The following is a 23,771-nucleotide window of genomic DNA, read 5'->3' on the forward strand; positions in this document are numbered from 1 at the left end:
TTGTAAATATGATTTGTTCATCGTTCCTGATTCAGCCTATTACGAATAAACATGTTTGCAATGAAAATTAGAGACTATAGTTGCTTATCCCATGCTTAATTAGCTAGGAGCTTATAATGGTTTACCTTGCGTGCCAACATGCTATTAAAATGGTTGTGATGTGGTATGATAGGGTGGTATCCTCTTTTGAACGATTCAAGTGGCTTGACTTGGCACATGTTCACGCATGTAGTTGAAACAAAATCAACATAGCCTCTACGATATTTGTGTTCATGGTGCATTATATCCTACTCATGCTTGCATTTCGGTGTTGATTAATTTTAATGCATGTTCATGGCTGTTGTCGCTCTCTAGCTAGTCGCTTCCCAATCTTTTGCTAGCCTTCACCTGTACTAAGCGGGAATACTGCTTGTGCTTCCAATTCCATAAACCCCAAAGTTATTCCATATGAGTCCACAATAACTACCTATACACGGTATCTACCTGCCATTCCAAGTAAATTTGTATGTGCCAAACTCTAAACCTTCAAATAAATATCCTGTTTTGTATGCTCGAATAGCTCATGTATCAACTAGGGTTGTCCGTATCTTCCATGTTAGGCGGGTTATTCTTAAGAGGAGTGGACTCCACTCCTCACTCACGAGAAAAAGGTTGGTCACCGGGATGCCCAGTCCCATGCTTTATGCAAACCAAATCAAAATAAATGCAAACAAAACTCCCCTGGGACTCTTGTTAGTTGGAGGCACTCGTTGTTTCGAGCAAGCTATGGATTGATGCTTGTTGGTGGAGGGGGAGTATAAACTTTACCATTCTGTTTGGGAACCGCCTATAATGTGTGTAGCATGGAAGATATCGCCATCTCTTTGTTGTTATGTTGACAATGAAAGTATACCGCTGAAAATATTATTCATATCTATTTCAAAACCGAGCTCTGGCACCTCTACAAATCCTGCTTCCCTCTGCGAAGGGACTATCTATTTACTTTATGTTGAGTCATCATCCTCTTCTTAAAAAGCACCAGTCGGAGAGCACCGCTGTCATTTGCATTCATTACTGTTAGTTTACATTGAGTATGACTTGACTGGATCTCTTTCACCATCAATTACAATGTCTAGTCAGTCCTTGATCTTTAAAGGTGCTCTGCATTTATGTTTTGCGTTCTCAGAAAGGGCTGGTGAGATACCATCTTGTTATATCATATCATGATTGTTTTGAGAAAGTGTTGTCATTTGAGATTTATTATTATTGCTCTCTAGTTGATTATGCCATTGATATGAGTAAACATGAGACCTATATGTTATTGTGAATATGGTTAGTTCATAATCTTTGCTGAAAACTTGAATGTTGGCTTTACATATTTACAACAACAAGAGCAAACAGAGTTTGTAAAAGTTTTTCTTTATCACTTTCAGTTTATCAACTGAATTGCTTGAGGACAAGCAAAGGTTTAAGCTTGGGGGAGTTGATACGTCTCCGTCGTATCTATTTTTCCAAACACTTTTGCCCTTGTTTTGGACTCTAACTTAGAGGATTTGAATGGAACTAACCCGAACTGACGCTGTTTTCAGCAGAATTGCCATGGTGTTATTTTTGTGCAGAAATTGAAGTTCTTGGAATGACCTGAAAATCAACGGAGCATTATTCTGGAACATATAATGAAGATTGGAAGGAAGATCCACGTTAGGGGGTGTCCCACCTATCCACGAGGGTGGGGGCGCGCCTGCCCCCTTGGGCGCGCCCCCTGCCTCGTGGGCCCCTGACGCTCCACCGACCTCAACCTGGACTCCGTATATTCACTTTCTCGGAGAAAAAACTAGAGGAGAAGGATTCATCATGTTTTATGATACGGAGCCGCCGCCAAGCCCTAAACTCTCTTGAGAGGGCTGATCTGGAGTCCGTTCGGGGCTCTGAAGAGGGGAATCCGTCGCCATCGTCATCATCAACCTTCCTCCATCACCAATTTCATGATGCTCACTGCCGTGCGTGAGTAATTCCATCTTAGGCTTGTTGGACGGTGATGGGCTGGATGAGATTTATCATGTAATTGAGTTAGTTTTGTTAGGGTTTGATCCCTAGTATCCACTATGTTCTGAGATTGATGTTGCTATGACTTTGCTATGCTTAATGCTTGTCACTAGGGCCCGAGTGCCATGATTTCAGATCTGAACCTATTATGTTTTCATCAATATATGAGAGTTCTAGATCGTATCTTGCAAGTCTATAGCACCTATTATGTGTTATGATCCGTTAACCCCGAAGTGACAATAATCGGGATACTTACCGGTGATGACCGTAGTTTGAGGACTTCATGTATTCACTATGTGTCAATGCTTTGTTCCGGTACTCTATTAAAAGGAGGCCTTAATATCCCTTAGTTTCCAATAGGACCCCGCTGCCACGGGAGGGTAGGACAAAAGATGTCATGCAAGTTCTTTTCCATAAGCATGTATGACTATATTCGGAATACATGCCTACATTACATTGATGAACTGGAGCAAGTTCTGTGTCACCCTAGGTTATGACTGTTGCATGATGAACCGCATCCGGCATAATTCTCCATCACCGATCCATTGCCTACGAGCTTTCCATATATTGTTCTTTGCTTATTTACTTTTTCGTTGCTATTGTTATCATCACTACAAAATACTAAAAATATTACTTTTGCCACCATTACCTTTTACCATCGTTACCACTACTATCATATTACTTTGCTACTAAACACTTTGCTGCAGATATTAAGTTTCCAGGTGTGGTTGAATTGATAACTCAGCCGCTAATACTTGAGAATATTCTTTGGCTCCCCTTGTGTCGAATCAATAAATTTGGGTTGAATACTCTACCCTCGAAAAATGTTGTGATCCCCTATACTTGTGGGTTATCATGTCACATCGAGCAAAGCGGTACCACCTTTCGAGGTATTATCCCCAGTCAAGAAGCACGATGCTCGGAGAAAATTAAACTTGATGTAGTATTTGGCATGCCTGATAACTACTGGTCTGAAGAGTTGCTCTTCCATGTGGCCCCTTTCAATAGCTGATACCACGCCCTTTTGGGGCGGGATGCCTTCACACACTTTCAAGCCATTCCCCATTACAGGTACATGAAGCTCAAAATGCCAGGGCCCATTGGAGTAATCACTATCACCAATGATCCAAATATAGCGGTCTGTGCCGAAAACAAAACTGTATCCTTGGCCCTCGACACACTGTCCGAGGCCCTAGAGGCACTATCCGAGGCCCTCGCGGCCGAAGAATTTACCACTCTGTGTTCCACGATGGACAAAGACGATGTAATCCTCGACAAGAGGCCCAAATCCACCTCTTTCAAACCAGCAGACAAAATAGTCAAATTTCAAGTGCACCCAACGGATCCTAACAAAACAACATCCATTGGAGCATAACTGGACCCGACAGTCAACGTCTCCTTACAAGCGTTCCCGCGCGAAATTTGGGACATCTTTGCCTGGAATCCTTCGGATATGCCAGGAATCCCACGCAGACTGGCCGAACATAGCCTCAACATAATAAATGGATTCAAACCAGTCAAGCAAACGCTGCGGCGATTTTCTGAACCCAAACAGCAAGCTATGGGGGAGGAGCTAGCCAAACTACTTGAAGACGGGTTCATCAAAGAGATCAAGCACCCAGACTGGCTAGTGAACCTGGTCATGGTGCCAAAGAAGGATAAATCTTGGCACCTTTGTGTCGATTTCAAATACCTCAATAAGGCTTGCCCTAAGGACCCCTTCCCCCGCCCCACATTGACCAAATCACTGACGCAATTGCAGGACACGGTTCATTGTGTTTCCTCGACACCTACTCCGGTTACCATTAGATTAAGATGAAGGAGTCCGATCAGGCCGCAACGACATTTATCACCCCGTATGGGCCTTTCTGCTTCAACACTATGCCCTTCGGACTCAAAATGCTGGTGCCACCTACCAACGCATGATTCAAACATGTCTGGAAAAACAAATTGGCAAAACAGTGGAGGCATATGTGGACGACGTGGTCACCAAGACTAAACATGCCGAATCACTGGTGGACGACCTACGCCTCACATTTGACAACCTCCGAACATATGACATACGGCTCAATCCGTAAAAATGTGTCTTCGGCGTTCCAGCTAGGAAATTGCTCGGGTTCATTGTTTCCAATAGAGGAATTGAGGCGAACCCAGCCAAAAACCGAGCCTTGTCATAGTTGGCAATGCCAATAGACCTAAAGCAGGTCCAAAAACTAGCTGGTTGCATGGCAGCCTTAAGCCGCTTCATCTCCAGATTGGGAGAAAAGGTGCTACCACTTTATCGACTGCTCCTACACACCGACCACTTCGAATGGACAGATGCGGCTATAGCCGGATTGGAAGAAATAAAAACCTTGTTAGCATGCAACCCAATCCTAGCCGCACCAGGTGCTAGCGAGCCTATTTTGCTCTACATATCTATGACTCACCAGGTAGTGAGCGTCGTACTCATCGTTGAACAAGAGTAAGAGGGACACACATTCCCCATCCAGAAACCGGTGTACTATATATCAGCGGTCCTTTCACCATGTAAATCTCGATACCCGCACTATCAGAAGATAGCGTATGCATTCTTCATGGCATCTCAGAAGTTGCAGCACTACTTTCAAGAGTGTTCGATGATGGTGGCTTTCGAAGTACCACTCAATGACATCATAAATAATCGGGATGCTACCTGCCGCATAGCCAAATGGGCCATCGAGCTCTTCCCATTTTAAATAACATACAAGCCACACCAAACTATTATATCTTAGGTGTTGGCCTACTTTGTCGCTGAGTGGACGGAAGCCGAACTCCCTAAAGAGTACAACACATACTCCAACGGAATCATGTACTTTGATGGCTCTAAAATGTTAGCCGGATTGGGGGCTGGTTTCATCTTAACATCCCCTACGGGGGACACAGTCCGCTACGTGTTACAAATCATGTATACAGACTCCAACAATGTGGCCGAATACAAGGCATTACTACATGGCCTCTGAATGGTTGTCTCTATGGGCATACAACGCCTAGAGGTCTGTGGGGATTCTAACCTTGCAATATCCCAAATAAATGGAGAATTATACGCAAAAGACCCAAAGATGGCAGCATACCGAAACGCTATACTCAAAATATCAGCTCGGTTTGAGGGGCTCGAGTTCCATCATGTTGCTCGAGATAGTAACCAGGCAGGGGACATCCTTGCTCGAATGGGCGCTAAGCGCGATCCCGTCCCGCCTAACACCTTTGTGTAAAGGCTCTTCAAGCCATCCATGGTATGGCAGGACGAGAGCGGAAATACTAGTCCGGAGCCTATCATACCCCCAGATGCCAAACACAATTATGATATCATCGGGGGATCAGATACCGAAATGACACCTTCCGCCCATGTAATCATGGATGTCATTGCTCCATGGACCGAACCCTTCCTGACCTACCTTAATAGGCAAGAGCTCCCTGATGACCAGAATGAGGCTCGACGCATAGTTCGACGCTCTAAAGCCTACAAAGTTCATGAAGGTGAACTCTACAAGAAAAGTGCTACTGGAGTTCTTCAAAGATGTATCTCCTAAGAGGAGGGACAATAGCTCTTGGCCGAAATACATGATGTTCTTGGTGGTCATCACGCCGCAGCTCGGGCCCTCGTAAGCAAGGCCTTCCATACAAGCTTCTTTTGGCCAACGGCCCGAGCATACACACATGCCCTTGTACAGCGTTGTGTGGGATGTCAGCTTTTCGCCAATCAAAGTCATATGCCGCCACTGCCTTAAGAACGATCCCCATTACTTGGCCTTTTGCGGTTTGGGGCTAGATATGGCCGGACCCCTTAAAGGGGGAAGCCATAAGAAGAAATATTTGTTGGTTATGGTGGACAAATTCACTAAGTGGATAGAGGCCAAACCAGTAAAAACAGTTGAAGCCAGGCCGGTGATCGACTTTATATCCGGCGTGGTACACCGTTATGGTGTCCCGCACAACATCATTACTGCTAATTTGGGCATTAAGCTCGATTACGCCTCCGTATATCACCCTCAAACAAACGGTCAGGTAGAGCGGGCTAATGGCCTGATAATGAGCGACATCAAACCTAGACTAGTGCCATCCCTACGGGAGTGAGATAAACACTGGGCTAGTGCAATCAAACCTAGCTCGCATGAGATAAACACTGGGCTAGTGAAATCCCTACGGGAGTGAGATAAACAGCTCTAATTTCACAGCCGATGAGGTAAAAAATTGGTGTGCTAATTTCACAGTCGAGGAACTCGATTCCTAACTCTGGGGATTGCGGACTACGCCCAATCGCACAACCAGATACACACTCTTTTTTATGGTGTACGATGCAGAGGCCGTCTTGCCCTGTGACATTATTCATGACTCATCTCAAGTGCGCATATATGAAGAGAGAGAGGCCGAGCTTGATCGGCAGGACGGCCTCCACAGCCTAGAGGAAGAGTGTGATATTGCAAGAGCCCGTTCTACATTTTATCAACAACAAGCTTGGAGATACCAAAGCAGAGAAGTGCGGGCCAAGACTTATTATGTCGGCGAACTCGTTTTACGCCTCCCAGAGAAGAAGAAGAACAAGCTCAAACCAAAATGGAGGGGGCCTTCATTATAGATGAAGTTCTCACAAGAGGAGCCTATCGCCTAGAGCCGAATCCATGGAACGCTGCTCGGCTCCGAAGATTCTATGCATAAGTTCGGCCATGTTTCTTTTTCGTTCTTTTTCTCCTTCATTTGTTTTTGTTTTCTGTTTTTATACGATTCCCAGGATATGTTCAGATAGGCCGAACACTTGAGGGGTACACATCCTAAAATGTACACACCCCACCATGACTCGGCGCTTCTTTAACCGAAGCTTATTATTATTCCGAGCCTGGAGCTCACAAATTATACGTCGTTTGTCCATATACACCTTTTTTTGCTATTATATGCACCTCTATGACTTAAGTTTTTGCCAAGCTGGGTTGCATCCCTCCTGTGTTTATGCCCTACGTTCCCGATTGTTCGGCTAGGGCATAAAGGGAGCACCTCTGTCATTGTTACAACTGGGTAATCCGGACCTGTACCTTAGACGGGTGAAGCCGAAAGCTAGCATTCTTAAGAGAATAATTGGTCGGCAATGAAACGACAGATTGTTACGTTCTGGTAACTCTTTAAAAATATGAGGCAACTTTTCCATATTATGGACCACAGCCCAGGCACGCATAATTAGAGCATGCCAACCCAAGGAAAGGAACCCTTAACGAAACTATTCTCCTTGGAAGATGTTTCTTACACATGTAATATAACATACCTCCCGAACTAAATTTTTTGTCTCTTCGAGCACAATGACTAGGTTGCCTGGTTTCCGGACATAGTGAATGCTTCTTTCATTCCACAATAAAATCCGGAAACACTCCACCATTTTTGGTTCGAAGGTTAAAGCCGAAAGCCTGCGAGGACAAATTTTCCACATGTTCGGTTAAAGATACAGGTTGATCATAGAGTATATTAATACATTGAATCAAATACCTATTCCGTATCTATCCCATCTATCAGACAGTCTAACCTATAGTCTTCCTGCAAATATTTCGCAACTATCATTACTTGGTCATACACCAAGTTCAACGAAATTTGTTTATCGTCTGGTCCCTGCGGTCCTACTTGGGCCATATGATTCGGATCTAGCTTAGTGAAGCATGTTTTCACCATTTCCCAGGCCTCTCGTGCGCCTTCACGGCAGACGGATACCTTCCATAGCTCAAAGCGGCACCGGGCACCTTCGATCAGGTTTGCCAAACCCTCCATACTCTCTGGAGGGGTATCGAATGGCCATAAAGCCTTGACCATACTCTTCATGGCTTTCTGAAAGCACAAGTGCTCCCTGGGTGGTTTTGGTAATTAATGCCAACATATCTCTTGTTGCACTAATGTTTTATCTAGTATATTTCAGATAAGTTCAACAAATGGAGTGGCATGGACAAGAAGATGTGGAACCCCTTCAAGATGCTAAAGACAAAGGATTAGCTCTACATTTTCATTTTAGTGATCCAAGATCACATTGAGTCCTTAGGAAAGCCAATACTATTAAAAGGGGATGAGGTGATGCTTAATGGCTTGCTTGCTCAAAGTGCTTAGTGATATGCTCCAAATCCCTCAACCACTTTCTCATATCCACATATGTCCCAAACCAAAAGTCAAACTCGGCCCTACCGATTTGATCCATCCTGCGCTACCGAGTTCACTTGACATAGCCACTGCCAGAAACCCTGCTCAATTCAATCTCACCGATGGGATCTTGGTCTCACCGAGATGGGATTGCAAACTCTCTGTTGCATGTCGCAACTATTTCGGTCCCATCGAGATAAGCAATCGGTCCCACCGAGTTTGCCTGACCAACTCTCTGTTTTGCTTATTACCAAAATTGGTATCACCGAGTTTGTGTAATCGGTCAAACCGAGATGAGGTTTTACCCTAACCCTAGCACATCGGTCCCACCGAGTTGATCGTATCGGTCCCATCGAAATGCCTAACGGTCACATTATGAACTGAATCGGTTTGACCGAGTTTTCTGATTTGGTCCCACCGAGTTTGGTAAATTGTGTGTAACGGTTAGATTTTGTGTGGAGGCTATAAATACCCCTCCACCCACTCTTCACTCGTGAAGAGAGCTATTAGAACACGCCAACACTTCCAACATTCATTTTCTGAGAGAGAACCACCTACTCATGTGTTGAGACCAAGATATTCCATTCCAACCATATGAATCTTGATCTCTAGCCATCCCCAAGTTGCTTTCCACTCAAATCATCTTTCCACCTGATCCAAATTAGTGAGAGAGAGTTGAGTGTTGGGGAGACTATCATTTGAAGCACAAGAGCAAGGAGTTCATCATCAACACACCATTTATTACCTTTTGGAGAGTGGTGTCTCCAAGATTGGTTAGGTGTCACTTGGGAGCCTCCGTCAAGATTGTGGAGTTGAACCAAGGAGTTTGTACGGGCAAGGAGATCGCCTACTTCGTGAAGATCTACCCTAGTGAGGCAAGTCCTTCATGGGATAGACAAGGTTGATTCTTCATGGACCCTTCATGGGTGGATCCCTCTGTGGACTCGCGCAACCGTTACCCTTCGTGGGTTGAAGTCTCCATCAACGTGGATGTACGATAGCACCACCTATCGGAACCACGCCAAAATCTACATGTCTCTAATTGCGTTTGCACACTCCAATCCCATCCCTTTACTTTCTTGCAAATTGCATGCTTTACTTTCCGCTGCTCGTATACTCTTGCCATGCTTGCTTGAATGTATTGTGAATGTTTAAACTTGTGCTAAAACTCCACCTTAACTTGAAGAAATTAAAAACTGCTACTTTTCCTTATTAAGAGTCTATTCACCCCGTCTAGACACCTCTTCTCGATCCTTTCAATTGGTATCAGAGCATTGTTCTCCATTGCTTTGGTTTAAACACCTTTGGAGGAAGATGGATGAGTCTATGTTGGGGAGTCTTAGACGTAGAGTGCCTATACTCGATGGAGAGTTCTTTCATGAGTGAAAAATTGAGATGCTTGAGATTTTCAATGAATATCATTTGAACAAGTACATTACCACCCCTTGTGCACCTCATGTCGATCCTTTGCATCCTACCCTTGATGAGTCTATTGACATGATCCGTAATCTTAGAACTGTCAATTTAATCACTAGAGGATTGCCTAGAACTTGTTTGCTAGCTTGCCTGCTCTTGATTGTGCCTACACCATATGGAGATTTCTTGAGGAACGATTTCCAAAATATTCCTTGCAAAACTTGGATGAAATTCTTCATAAGTCTATTGCCTTGAGTAAGATGAGTTCCAATGATCCCAAATTTGGTAATTGTCTATTTGAGCTTACCAATCTTACGCGTGCCAAAGGAGATGTTGGAATCATTAGCAATATCATCTCCGAAGCCATTAGAATTCATAAAGATGACTATTGTGATGACCATTTATCTAATGAATTACCCTCTCTAGGAATCGATCCATCACAAGACAATGTTCAACATGGATACTATGATGAGGATGATGATAGTGACTTTGATCTCAATGAGTCTATGAGACACTTTGTCTTATGGCTAATCTCTGCGGCTACATGGCTGGAGGAAAGGAATGGGTTCTTAATAGTGGGTCTACCGATCACATGACCAGAGACAAGGATATGTTTCGTGAGCTTGCTGAAAACGACAGCCCTCGAAAGTATGTCACTTTTGGTGACAACTCTAAGGGTAAGGTGGTTGACCTTGGTAAGGTGGCCATCTCACATGATAGCTCCATACAAAATGTTATGCTCGTTGAATCTCTTGGATATAATCTACTTTCCGTATCTAGACTTGCTGACTTTGGTTTCAATGTCCTATTTACTGAAGTAGATTGCCAAGTGTTTCGTAGAGATAACCACAATATGGTCTTTACCAGTTTACGTAGAGGTGATCTTTACATTGTTGATTTCACTAAAAAGGCTCAACCTAGAACTTGCTTAATTGCTAAATCTTCTAAAGGTTGGTTGTGGCATAGAAGGTTAGGTAATGTAGGCATGCGAAATCTTGATAAGCTTATTAAGGGTGATCATATCCTTGGAGTGAAAGATGTTATATTTGACAAGGATAGATTGTGCAGTGCTTGTAGAGCAGGAAAACAAGTTGGAGGAAGTCATCCCGTAAAGAACATCATGACCACGAGAAGACCGCTCGAGCTACTTCATATGGATCTCTTTGGTCCCAATGCCTACAAAAGTCTCGGTGCTAACTCATTTGGTCTAGTCATAGTCGATGATTTTTCAAGATTTATGTGGGTATTCTTTCTTGATGATAAATCGCAGGTCCAAAAAATCTTCAAGAACTTCGCTAGGAAAGCCCAAAATCAATTTGAAGTGAAGATCAAGAAGGTTCGATGCGATAATGGAACAGAGTTCAAGAACGAAAATGTGGATACCTTTCTTGACGAAGAAGGAATTTCACACAAGTTCTCGGCTACGTACACACCTCAACAAAATGGAGTTGTTTAGAGTAAGAATGATAACCCACAAGTATAGGGGATCGCAACAGTTTTCGAGGGTAGAGTATTCAACCCAAGTTTATTGATTCGACACAAGGGGAGCCAAAGAATATTCTCAAGTATTAGCAGCTGAGTTGTCAATTCAACCACACCTGGAAACTTAATATCTGCAGCAAAGTATTTAGTAGCAAAGTAATATGATAGTAGTAGTAATGGTAGCAAAAGGTAATCGTAGCAGAAGTAATGTTTTTGGTATTTTGTAGTGATGATAGCAATAGAAACGGAAAAGTAAATAAGCGAAGAACAATATATGGAAAGCTCATAGGCAATGGATCGGTGATGGAGAATTATGCCGGATGCAGTTCATCATGTAACAATCATAACATAGGGTGACACAGAACTAGCTCCAGTTCATCAATGTAATGTAGGCATGTATTCCAAATATAGTCATACGTGCTTATGGAAAAGAACTTGCATGCTATCTTTTGTCCTACCCTCCCGTGGCAGCGGGGTCCTAACAGAAACTAAGGGATATTAAGGCCTCCTTTTAATAGAGTACCGGAACAAAGCATTAGCACATAGTGAATACATGAACTCCTCAAACTATGGTCATCACCGGTAAGTATCCCGATTATTGTCACTTCGGGGTTAACGGATCATAACACATAATTGGTGACTATAGACATGCAAGATAGGATCAAGAACTCTCATATATTGATGAAAACATAAGAGGTTCAGATCTGAAATCATGGCACTCGGGCCCTAGTGACAAGCATTAGGCATAGCAAAGTCATAGCAACATCAATCTCAGAACATATTGGATACTAGGGATCAAACCCTAACAAAACTAACTCGATTACATGATAGATCCCATCCAACCCATCACCGTCCAGCAAGCCTACGATGGAATTACTCACGCACGGCGGTGAGCATCATAAAATTGGTGATGGAGGATGGTTGTTGATGACAATGGCGACGGATTCCCCTCTCCGGAGCCCCGAACGGCCTACAGGTCAGCCCTCTCGGGAGGTTTTGGGGCTTGGCGGCAACTTCGTATCGTAAAACGCAATGAATTCTTCTCTCTGATTTTTTTCTCCCCGAAACCAAATATATAGAGTTGGAGTTGAGGTCAGAGGAGCTCTAGGGGGCCACGAGGTAGGGGCGCGCCCTAGGGGGGCAGGCGTGCCCCCACCCTCGTGGACAGGTGGTGGCCCCCCTGGCCTTCACCTTTTGCAAGGATTTTTTATTATTTCCGAAAAGTTGTTCCGTGAAGTTTCAGGTCATTCCGAGAACTTTTGTTTCTGCACATAAATAACACCATGGTAATTCTGCTGAAAACAGCGTTAGTCTGGATTAGTTCCATTTAAATCATGCAAGTTAGAGTCCAAAACAAGGGCAAAAGTGTTTGGAAAAGTAGATACGACGGAGACGTATCAACTCCCCCAAGCTTAAACCTTTGCTTGTCCTCAAGCAATTCAGTTGATAAACTGAAAGTGATAAAGAAAAACTTTTACAAACTCTGTTTGCTCTGGTTGTTGTAAATATGTAAAGCCAGCATTCAAGTTTTCAGCGAATATTATGACTAACCACATTCACAATAATGCTTAGGTCTCAAGTTTACTCATATAAATGTCATAATCAACTAGCGAGCAATAATAATAAATCTCGGATGAAAACACTTTCTCAAAACAATCATAATATGATATAACAAGATGGTATCTCGCTAGCTCTTTCTGAGACTGCAAAATATAAATGCAGAGCACCTTTAAAGATCAAGGACTGACTAGACATTGTAATTCATGGTAAAAGAGATCCAGTCAAGTCATACTCAATGTAAACTAACAGTAATGAATGCAAATGACAGTGGAGCTCTCCAACTGGTGCTTATTAATAAGAATATGATGACTCAACATGAAAGTAAATAGATAGGCCCTTCGCAGAGATAAGCAGGGATTTGTAGAGGTGCCAGAGCTCGGTTTTGAAATAGAAGTGAATAATATTTTGAGCGGTATACTTTCATTGTCAACATAACAACCTAGAGATGGCAATATCTTCCATGCTACACACATTATAGGCGGTTCCCAAACAGAATGGTAAAGTTTATACTCTCCTTCCACCAACAAGCATCAATCCATGGCTTGCTCGAAACAATGAGTGCCTCCAACTAACAAGAGTCCCAGGGGGAGTTTTGTTTGCAATTATTTTGATTTAGTTTGCATAAAGCATGGGACTAGGCATCTCGGTGACCAGCCATTTTTCTCGTGAGTGAGGAGCGGAGTCCACTCCTCTTGAGAATAACCCGCCTAACATGGAAGATACAAACAACCCTAGTTGATACATGAGCTATTCGAGCGTACAAAACAGGATATTTATTTGAAGGTTTAGAGTTTGGCACATACAAATTTACTTGGAACAGCAGGTAGATACCGTATATAGGTAGGTATGGTGGACTCATATGGAATAACTTTGGCGTTTATGGAGTTGGATGCACAAGCAATATTGCCGCTTACTACAGGTGAAGGATAGCAAGAGACTGGGAAGCGACCAGCTAGAGAGCGACAACAGTCATGAACATGCATTAAAATTAATCAACACCAAATGCAAGCATGGGTAGGATATAATCCACCATGAACCTAAATATCGTGAAGGCTATGTTGATTTTATTTCAACTACATGCGTGAACATGCGCCAAGTAAAGTCACTTAAATCATTCAGAGGAGGATACCACCCTATCATACCACATCACAACCATTTTAATAGCATATTGGCATGCAAGGTAAACCATTAGATGCTCCTAGCTAATCAAGCATGGCACAAGAACTATGATCTCTAGTTGTCATTGCAAACATGTTTATTCATAATAGGCTGAATCAGGAACGATGAACTAATCATATTTACAAAAACAGGGGTGTCGAGTTCATACCAGCTTTTCTCATCTCAATAAGTTCATCATATAATCATCATTATTGCCTTTCACTTGCACAACTGAACGATGTGGATAATAATAATAGTGCACGTGCATTGGACTAAGCTAGAATCTGCAAGCATTCAATAAACAGGAGAAGACAAGGCAATATGGGCTCTTTTGTCAGATCAACAATAATGCATATAAGAGCCACATCAACAATTTAATTATGGTCTTCTCCTATCGACCCCCAAAGAAAAGAAAAGAAATAAAACTATTTACACGGGAGAGCTCCCAACAAGTAAAAAAAGAACATGAAATATTTTTGGGTTTTCTTTTTAATTACTACTACAAGCATGGAAAGTAAACTAATTAAAAGCTACAACTAATTTTTTGGTTTTTCTTAAGGTTTATCAAACACACAAGAAGAAAGCATAAAAATGGAAATAAACTAGCATGGATGATACAATGAAAAAGTATGATCACCGACATCTGGCAATGAGTGTGTGAACATAAATGTAATGTCAGTGAGAAATACGTACTCCCCAAGCTTAGGCTTTTGGCCTAAGTTGGTCTATGGCCACGGTTGGCCTGGCAGATATCCATAGTAAAAGTTGGGGTCGTGCTGAGATGCAGCGGCTATCACCTCCTGAGCTGCAGCATGGCGACGAGCGGCCTCCGCCCTCCTCTCGTACTCATCTGCCTCCTCTCTGGTAATAACATATCTTCCTTTTGCCTGATAATCAAAGAAGGTAGGACCAGGGAGAGTAATATGGACAGCATGGCATCTGTCAAAGATTAAACGATACTGGAGACGTGATTCATTCCTCTCGACAAACTAGTGGCGAACCATAGCATTAAAGTCTAGGTAAGCAGGAGGTAATTCAATATAATCTTCACGTATGGCTATACCAAGAAAATTAGCTATGCGGGTTGCATAAATTTCACCAAAGAAATCTCCATTAAATCTATTAAGATGAAACCTATGTGCAACAATGGATCCCAAATTTTAAGATTTATCTCCTAACACAGCACCCCTAAGAATACTGAGGTCAGGGACACACATGTGACATGCCTCATATTTACCATTAATGCATCTACCTATGAAGAGAGAAAAATAATGTATAGCAGGAAAGTGAATGCTCCCTATGGTAGCTTGTGTTATATCTCTAGATTCCCCCACAGTTATACTAGCAAGAAAATCTCTAAATTCAGATTTGCGAGGATCCCTGATACTACCCCATTGTGGAAGTTTGCAAGCAGTGGTAAAATCCTCTAAGTCCATAGTGTAAGAATTTTCATAAAGATCAAACAGGACAGTTGGAGAATTACGTGAAGATGAAAATTCAAACCTCCTCACAAAGGAACTAGTGAGATAGTGATACTGGCTGCACTTTTCTTCCTCGAAGCTCACAAGATCAGCGTTACGCAAATATGCGTTAAATTATTCCTTAATTCCCTCTCGATCCATAAAGTTTTCAGAAGGCCACTCACAAGGACGCACTGGAGCGTCTCTTGGTGGCTCTTCATCAGCATCACGCATTGCAAACTTGGGTCCTTGCTTCCATGAAGAACCACCTTGTAACATTTTCCTAAGCATATTTCTTCCTCTGAAAAATTTCTGAAATTTTTAGTAACTTCAAAATAAAAGTAAACCAAACTCAATAATATTGATAGCAACTACTCCTACAAGTGCCTAGGGCCTATATCATGCATCAAAACTACTTTTGACCATATAAATTTGACATGCAAGCTCAAGAACAGGGTCACCTAAGCAACAAGCAATGAATAAAGCACTAGAACAAAAACTAATTGGACCAATGGAGGAGTCACATACCAAGTAACAATCTCCCCAAGCAGTTTTGTGAGAGGTGCTTTGAGCAAGGAGATCGAAAATGGTAGCAAAATGGGCTTGGACTCGGGTTTGAGCTAGATATTCGTGTTTGGGGGAGGAAGAAGGAGTGTGTGGGTGAAAGGATAAGTCGAGGAGGGCCACCATGGGCCCATGAGGCAGGGGGCACGCCTAGGGGGTAGGGCGCGCCCTCCACCCTCGTGGCCAGGTGGATGACCCCCCTGTTGTGTTCTGAGTGCCGAATATTCTCAAATATTATAGAAAAAAATCATATTTAAATTTCAGGGCATTTGGAGAACTTTTATTTTCGGGGTATTTTTATATTGCACGGATAATCAGATAACAGACAGAAAAATACTATTTTTATTTTATTTAATATAAGTAACAGAAAGTAAAAGGAGGGTATAGAAGGTTGTGCCTTCTAGTTTCATCCATCTCATGATCATCAAAAGGAATCCACTAACAAGGTTGATCAAGTCTTGTTAACAAACTCATTCCGAATAACATGGAACCGGAAAAATTTCAAATAACACTATGTTACCTCAACGGGGATATGCACATCTCCAATAATAATAATATCATATTTCTTCTTGACAGTAGGTAGAGGAAATTCAAAACCTCCAAATATAATCGATGGGATTTTTCCAATAGAGTTGATACTATGAACTTGAGGTTGTTTCCTCGGAAAGTGTACCGTATGCTCATTACCATTAACATGAAAAGTGACATTGCCTTTAGTGCAATCAATAACAGCCACTGCAGTATTCAAAAAGGGTCTTCCAAGAATAATAGACATACTATCGTCCTCGGGAATATCAAGAATAACAAAGTCCATTAAAATAGTAACGTTTGCAACTACAACAAGCACATCCTCACAAATACCGACAAGTATAGCAGTTGATTTATCAGCCATTTGCAAAGATATTTCAGTAGGTGTCAACTTATTCAAATCAAGTCTACGATATAAAGAGAGAGGAATAACACTAACACTGGCTCCAAGATCACATAAAGAGGTTTTAACATAGTTTCTTTTAATGGAGCATGGTATAGTGGGTACTCTTGGATCTCCAAGTTTCTTTGGTATTCCACCCTTAAAAGTATAATTAGCAAGCATGGTGGAAATTTTAGCTTCCGGTATCTTTCTCTTATTTGTAACAATATCTTTCATGTACTTAGCATAAGGATTCATTTTAAGCATATCATTTAAACGCATACGCAAAAATATAGGTCTAATCATTTCAGCAAAGCGCTCAAAATCCTCATCATCCTTTTTCTTGGATGGTTTAGGAGGAAAAGGCATGGGTTTCTGAACCCAAGGCTCTCTTTCCTTACCATGTTTCCTAGCAACAAAGTCTTTCTTATCATAACGTTGATTCTTTGATTGTGGGTTATCAAGATCAACAGCAGGTTCAATTTCTATATCATTATCATTACTAGGTTGAGCATCATCATGAACATTATCATTAACATTATCACTAGTTTCAGGTTCATTACCAGATTGTGTTTCAGCATCGGAAATAGAAATATCATTTGGATTCTCAGGTGTTTCAATAACAGGTTCACTAGAAGCATGCGAAGTCCTGTCATTTTTCTTTTTCTTCCTATTAGAAGGACTAGCTGCATCCACATTATTTCTCTGAGAATCTTGCTCAATTCTCTTAGGGTGGCCTTCAGGATACAAAGGTTCCTGAGTCATTCTACCACCTCTAGTCATAACTCTAACAGCATTATCATTATCCTTACTATTCAATTCATTGAGCAAATCATTTTGAGCATTAAGTACTTGTTCTACTTGAGTGGTAACCATAGAAGCATGTTTACTAATAAGTTTAAGTTCACCTTTGACATTAGCCATATAATCACCCAAGTGTTCAAGCATATTTGAATTGTATTTCAATTTTCTACCAAAATAAGCATTAAAATGTTCTTGCTTAACCATAAATTTATCAAACTCATCTAAGCATGGGCTAGCAAACTTAGTAAATGGGATTTCAGCTTTATCATATCTATAGAGAGAATTTACCTTTACTACCTATGTTGGATTATCAAGACCATGAGTTTATTCAATAGGTAAAGGATTAAGATCATATGTTTCTTCAATAGGCGATAAATTAAGACCATGTATTTCTTCAATAGGAGGTAAATTCTTAACATCTTCAGCTTTAATACCTTTTTCTTTCATAGATTTCTTCGCCTCTTGCATATCTTCAAGACTGAGAAATAGAATACCCCTCTTCTTCGGAGTTGGTTTAGGAATAGGCTCAGGAATTGGCTCCAGAGGTGTCCAATTATTTTCATTTGTCAACATATTATTCAATAGAATTTCAGCTTCATCTGGTGTTCTTTCCCTGAAAACAGAACCAGCACAGCTATCCAGGTAATCTCTGGAGGCATCGGTTAGTCCATTATAAAAGATATCAAGTATTTCATTTTTCTTAAGAGGATGATCAAGCAAAACATTAAGTAACTTGAGAAGCCTCCCCCAAGCTTGTGGGAGACTCTCTTCTTCAATATGCACAAAATTATATATATCCCTTAAAGCAGCTTGTTTCTTATGAGCAGGGAAATATTTAGCAGAGAAGTAATAAATCATATCCTGGGGACTACGCACACAACTAGGATCAAGAGAATTAAACCATATCTTAGCATCACCCTTTAATGAGAACGGAAATATTTTAAGGATATAAAAGTAATGAGTTCTGTCATCATTAGTGAACAGGGTGGCTATATCATTTAATTTAGTAAGATGTGCCACAACAGTTTCAGATTCATAGCCATGAAAAGGATCAGATTCAACCAAGGTAATTATATCAGGATCAACAGAGAATTCATAATCCTTATCAGTAACAAATATAGGTGAAGTAGCAAAAGCAGGGTCAGGTTTCATTCTAGCATTAAGAGATTGCTGCTTCCATTTAGCTAATAACCTCTTGAGCTCATATCTATCTTTGTAAGCTAAAATAGCTAAAGAATCTTCTTTATTAAAAACATAACCCTCAGGAATAACAGGTGAGTCTTCATCATCACTTTCATCAATATTATCAGATTCAATATTTTCACTCTCTCTAACCCTAGCAAGTTGTTCATCAAGAAATTCACCAAGTGGCACAGTAGTATCAAGCATAGAAGTAGTTTCATCATAAGTATCATGTATAGCAGAAGTGGCATCATCAATAACATGCGACATATCAGAATGAATAGCAGAAGCAGGTTTAGGTGTCGCAAGCTTACTCAAAACAGAAGGTGAATCAAGTGCAGAGCTAGATGGCAGTTCCTTACCTCCCCTCGTAGTTGAGGGATAAATCTTAGTTCTTGGATCTTTCAAGTTCTTCATAATGATAAGCAGATATAAATCCCAAGTGACTCAAAGGATAGAGCTATGCTCCCCGGCAACGGCGCAAGAAAATAGTCTTGATAACCCACAAGTACAGGGGATCGCAACAGTTTTCGAGGGTAAAGTATTCAACCCTAATTTATTGATTCGACACAAGGGGAGCCAAAGAATATTCTCAAGTATTAGCAGCTGAGTTGTCAATTCAACCACACCTGGAAACTTAATATCTGCAGCAAAGTATTTAGTAGCAAAGTAATATGATAGTAGTGGTAATAGTAGAAAAAGGTAATGGTAGCAAAAGTAATGTTTTTGGTATTTTGTAGTGATGATAGCAATAGCAACGGAAAAGTAAATAGGCGAAGAACAATATATGGAAAGCTCGTAGGCAATGGATCAGTGATGGAGAATTATGCCGGATGCGGTTCATCATGTAACAATCATAACATAGGGTCACACAGAACTAGCTCCAGTTCATCAACCTAATGTAGGCGTGTATTCCGAATATAGTCATACGTTCTTATGGAAAAGAACTTGCGTGACATCTTTTGTCCTACCCTCCCGTGGCAGCGGGGTCCTAACGGAAACTAAGGGATATTAAGGACTCCTTTTAATAGAGTATCGGAACAAAGCATTAGCACATAGTGAATACATGAACTCCTCAAACTATGGTCATCACTGGTAAGTATCCCGAATATTGTCACTTCGGGGTTAACGGATCATAACACATAATTGGTGACTACAGAATTGCAAGATAGGATCAAGGACTCTCATATATTGATGAAAACATAATAGGCTCAGATCTGAAATCATGGTACTCGGGCCCTAGTGACAAGCATTAAGCATAGCAAAGTCATAGCAACAGCAATCTCAGAACATAGTGGATACTAGGGATCAAACCCTAACAAAACTAACTCGATTACATGATAGATCCCATCCAACCCATCGCCGTCTAGCAAGCCTACGATGGAATTACTCACACACAGCGGTGAGCATCATGAAATTGGTGATGGAGGATGGTTGATGATGACGATGGCGACGGATTCCCCTCTCTGGAGCCCCGAACAGACTCCAGATCAGCCCTCCCAAGAGGTTTTAGGGCTTGGCGGCGGCTCCGTATCGTAAAACGCGATGAATTATTCTCTCTGATTTTTTTCTCCCCGAAACCAAATATATAGAGTTGGAGTTGAGGTCGGAGGAGCTCTAGGGGGCCCACGAGGTAGGGGCGCGCCCTAGGGGGCAGGCACGCCCCCACCCTCGTTGACAGGTGGTGGGCCCCCTGGCCTTCATCTTTTGCAAGGATTTTTTATTATTTCGAAAATTTGTTCCGTGAAGTTTCGGGTCATTCCGAGAACTTTTGTTTCTGCACATAAATAACACCATGGTAATTCTGCTGAAAACAGCGTCAGTCCGGGTTCAAATCATGCAAGTTAGAGTCCAAAACAAGGGCAAAAGTGTTTGGAAAAGTAGATACGACGGAGACGTATCAAAGAACCGGACTCTTATTGAGATGGCAAGAACGATGCTTGATGAGTACAAGACGCCAAAACACTTTTGGGCGGAAGCGGTTGAGACAGCTTGTCATGCAACAAATCGCTTGTATCTTCATAAGCTACTCGGCAAGATGGCATACAAACTTCTGACCGGTAACAAACCCCAACTTGGATACTTTTGAGTATTCGGCTCAAAGTGCTACATTCTTAGTAAGCATCATCATTCTAAATTTGCTCCTAAGTCTCATGAAGGTTTCCTACTTGGTTATGGCTCAAACTCTCACACTTACCGTGTCTAAAACAGTTTCACCCGAAAGGTTGAACAGGCGGTAGATGTGAAGTTTGATGAATCTAACGGCTCGTAAGTAGAGCAATTGCCAATTGATGTAGGAGACAAAGACCCTTCGGAAGCAATCCAAGACTTGTCTATTGGCAAGATTCGTCCAACGGAGGTGAAGGAGAGTACCTTGTCCGTCCAAGTGGATGCTTCTACCTCACGACAAGATGAACCAAGAGTCGACATGGAAGCATCCCCAAGTGGAACACGCCAAGATGAATGAAGCGAGGAAGTACACCAAGATGAACCTCGTCAACCTCCTTCTCCACCTTGACAAGAGAACGACAACGTCAACAATGAAGAAGGCTAAGAAGAATAAGGGCAAGATGATGAAGAAGATGTTCCACCCAACCCAAGCAAAATCTCTCACGAGTTTGAGCACAAGTTTCAAGAGACCATCCTGTCGAGCAAATCTTCAGTGATATCCAAACTGGAAGAATCACTCGCTCTAAAACTCGTTTGGCTAATTTTTGTGAACACTATTCATTCATCTCTAGCGTTGAACCTATGAAGGTTGAAGAAGCATTGGAAGATCCGAATTGGATAAATGTCATGCATGAAGAGCTACACAACTTTGAGATAAATCAAGTGTGGACATTGGTAGAGAAGCCCGACAACAACCACAACATCATCGGTACCAAATGGGTGTGTCGCAACAAGCAAGACGAAGATGGACAAGTAGTTCGCAAAAAAGCACGTCTCGTCGCCCAAGGCTACACTCAAGTCGAAGGTATGGACTATGGTGAGACATATTCCCCCGTTGCTAGACTTGAGTCCATCCGCATCTTACTTGCCTATGATAATCACCATGATATCACCTTGTACCAAATGGACATTAAAAGTGCTTTTCTAAAAGGTGAAATAGAGGAGGAAGTTTATGTTAAGCAACCTCCCGGCTTTGTTAATCCTAAGAAACCCGATCATGTTTACAAACTTCACAAAGCTCTTTATGGTCTTAAACAAGCTCCTAGAGCGTGGTACAAATACTTGACCAATTTCCTTACTAAAAAGGCTTTGAGATTGGAAAGATTGATTCTACTCTTTTTACTAAAAGGGTTAATGGTGAATTATTTGTGTGCCAAATTTATGTTGATGATATCATATTTGGTTCAACTAACCCTCATTTTAGTGAAAAGTTTGGAAAGCTAATGTCGGAGAAGTTTGAGATGTCTATGATGAGTAAACTCAAATTCTTCCTTGGTTTGCAAATCAAGCAAACTAAGGAAGGCACCTTTGTTTGCCAAACAAAGTATACCAAGGACTTATTCAAGAAGTTTAACATGCAAGAAAGCAAAGGTATGAAAACTCCCATGCCTACTAGTGGACACCTTGACTTGACCATGGATGGCAAACCGGTTGACCAAAAGGTTTATCGCTCTATGTTGGTTCATTGTTATATCTATGTGCCTCCCGTCCCGATATATGCTGAGTGTGTGCATGTGTGCACGATATCAAGCGGCCCCCAAAGAATGTCATCTTAAGGTTGTGAAAAGGATAGTGAGATACCTAATTCATACACCAAATTTTGGCATTTGGTATCCTAAGAGGTCCTCTTTTGATCTTGTTGGCTATTCCGACTCGGACTATGCCATAGACAAGGTTGATAGAAAATCCACTTTGGGTACTTGTCAATTTCTTGGTAGATCTCTTGTTTCTTGGTCCTCCAAGAAACAAAACTCGGTATCCATATCCACCGCCGAAGCGGAATACATTGCCGCAGGTTCATGTTGTGGTTAATTACTTTGGATGACCCAAACTCTTAGAGATTATGGGATCTATGTGAAACATGTTCCATTGCTTTGTGACAATGAAAGTGCTATTAAGATTGCTCATAATCCCGTGCAACATTCTCGAACTAAGAATATTGAATTTCGTCATCATTTCATTCGAGATCATGTTGCCAAAGGGGACATTGATCTTAAGCGTGTTCGTACCAATAAGCAATTGGCGGATATATTCACCAAACCGCTTAATGAGAAAGTATTTTGCCGTTTGAGAGGTGAATTGAACATCCTTGATGCTTCAAACTTGGAGTCAAAACTCCATTTGGATACATGCAAGGCATGAGCCTTTGACTAATCCTTGATGTTTCTCCTATGATGATGATCATATGTCGTGGATATATTTGCACCCTTGCATGCTATCTAACCCTTGTAGGTGCTTGGATGAATCAAAATCTATGAGATTGCAAATCACTCTCATCTTGAGCAATCTCTACATCACCAAGTCTCTACAATATGGTGGTTGAAGACAAGGAAGCATGAAACCTTTCAACATATCCTTTGACCATTTCTATATATCAAATTTCATTTGGTATCAAATTCATGATTGTCAATTTGGATACACAAGTGCTCTTCCTTGCAAGACTAACCAATGTAGGTAGATGAACTCAAACTACAACTGGTGCTCCCAATCTTTGATGAGCTACATCAATCTTCAGCATCCCACACAAGTTCAACTACATGATCAAGTTCAACACCACCACCCAAGGTATGTTATTCCATCTTAGAGAAGCTTTACCCCAAGTCATGGGTCAAAGCAACTCAATAAGATGCGAATACATCAAATGCGTAAATGAAAAATGGTAACCTCACGTTGAGCTTAAACGACGAGTATGACCTACGATCAAGTGTTCTCACTTGACTCTTCAGTCAATATACTCTAACATAGGTGAGTTTGTCGCCGACCAATTCTAGATGAAGTTCTCTAGCGTTTCTCTGTATTCTTGCATTTTCTCTTTCATGTTTGTTTCCCTTCTCTTTTAAAAAAACTTCATCAAGATTTCTTTTCATTTTCTTTGCTTTGTTCTGCATTCCCTGCATCAAATTCATTGCAAA

This window comes from Triticum dicoccoides, chromosome 3A, assembly GCF_002162155.2.
Source record: "Triticum dicoccoides isolate Atlit2015 ecotype Zavitan chromosome 3A, WEW_v2.0, whole genome shotgun sequence".
NCBI lineage: Eukaryota > Viridiplantae > Streptophyta > Magnoliopsida > Poales > Poaceae > Triticum > Triticum dicoccoides.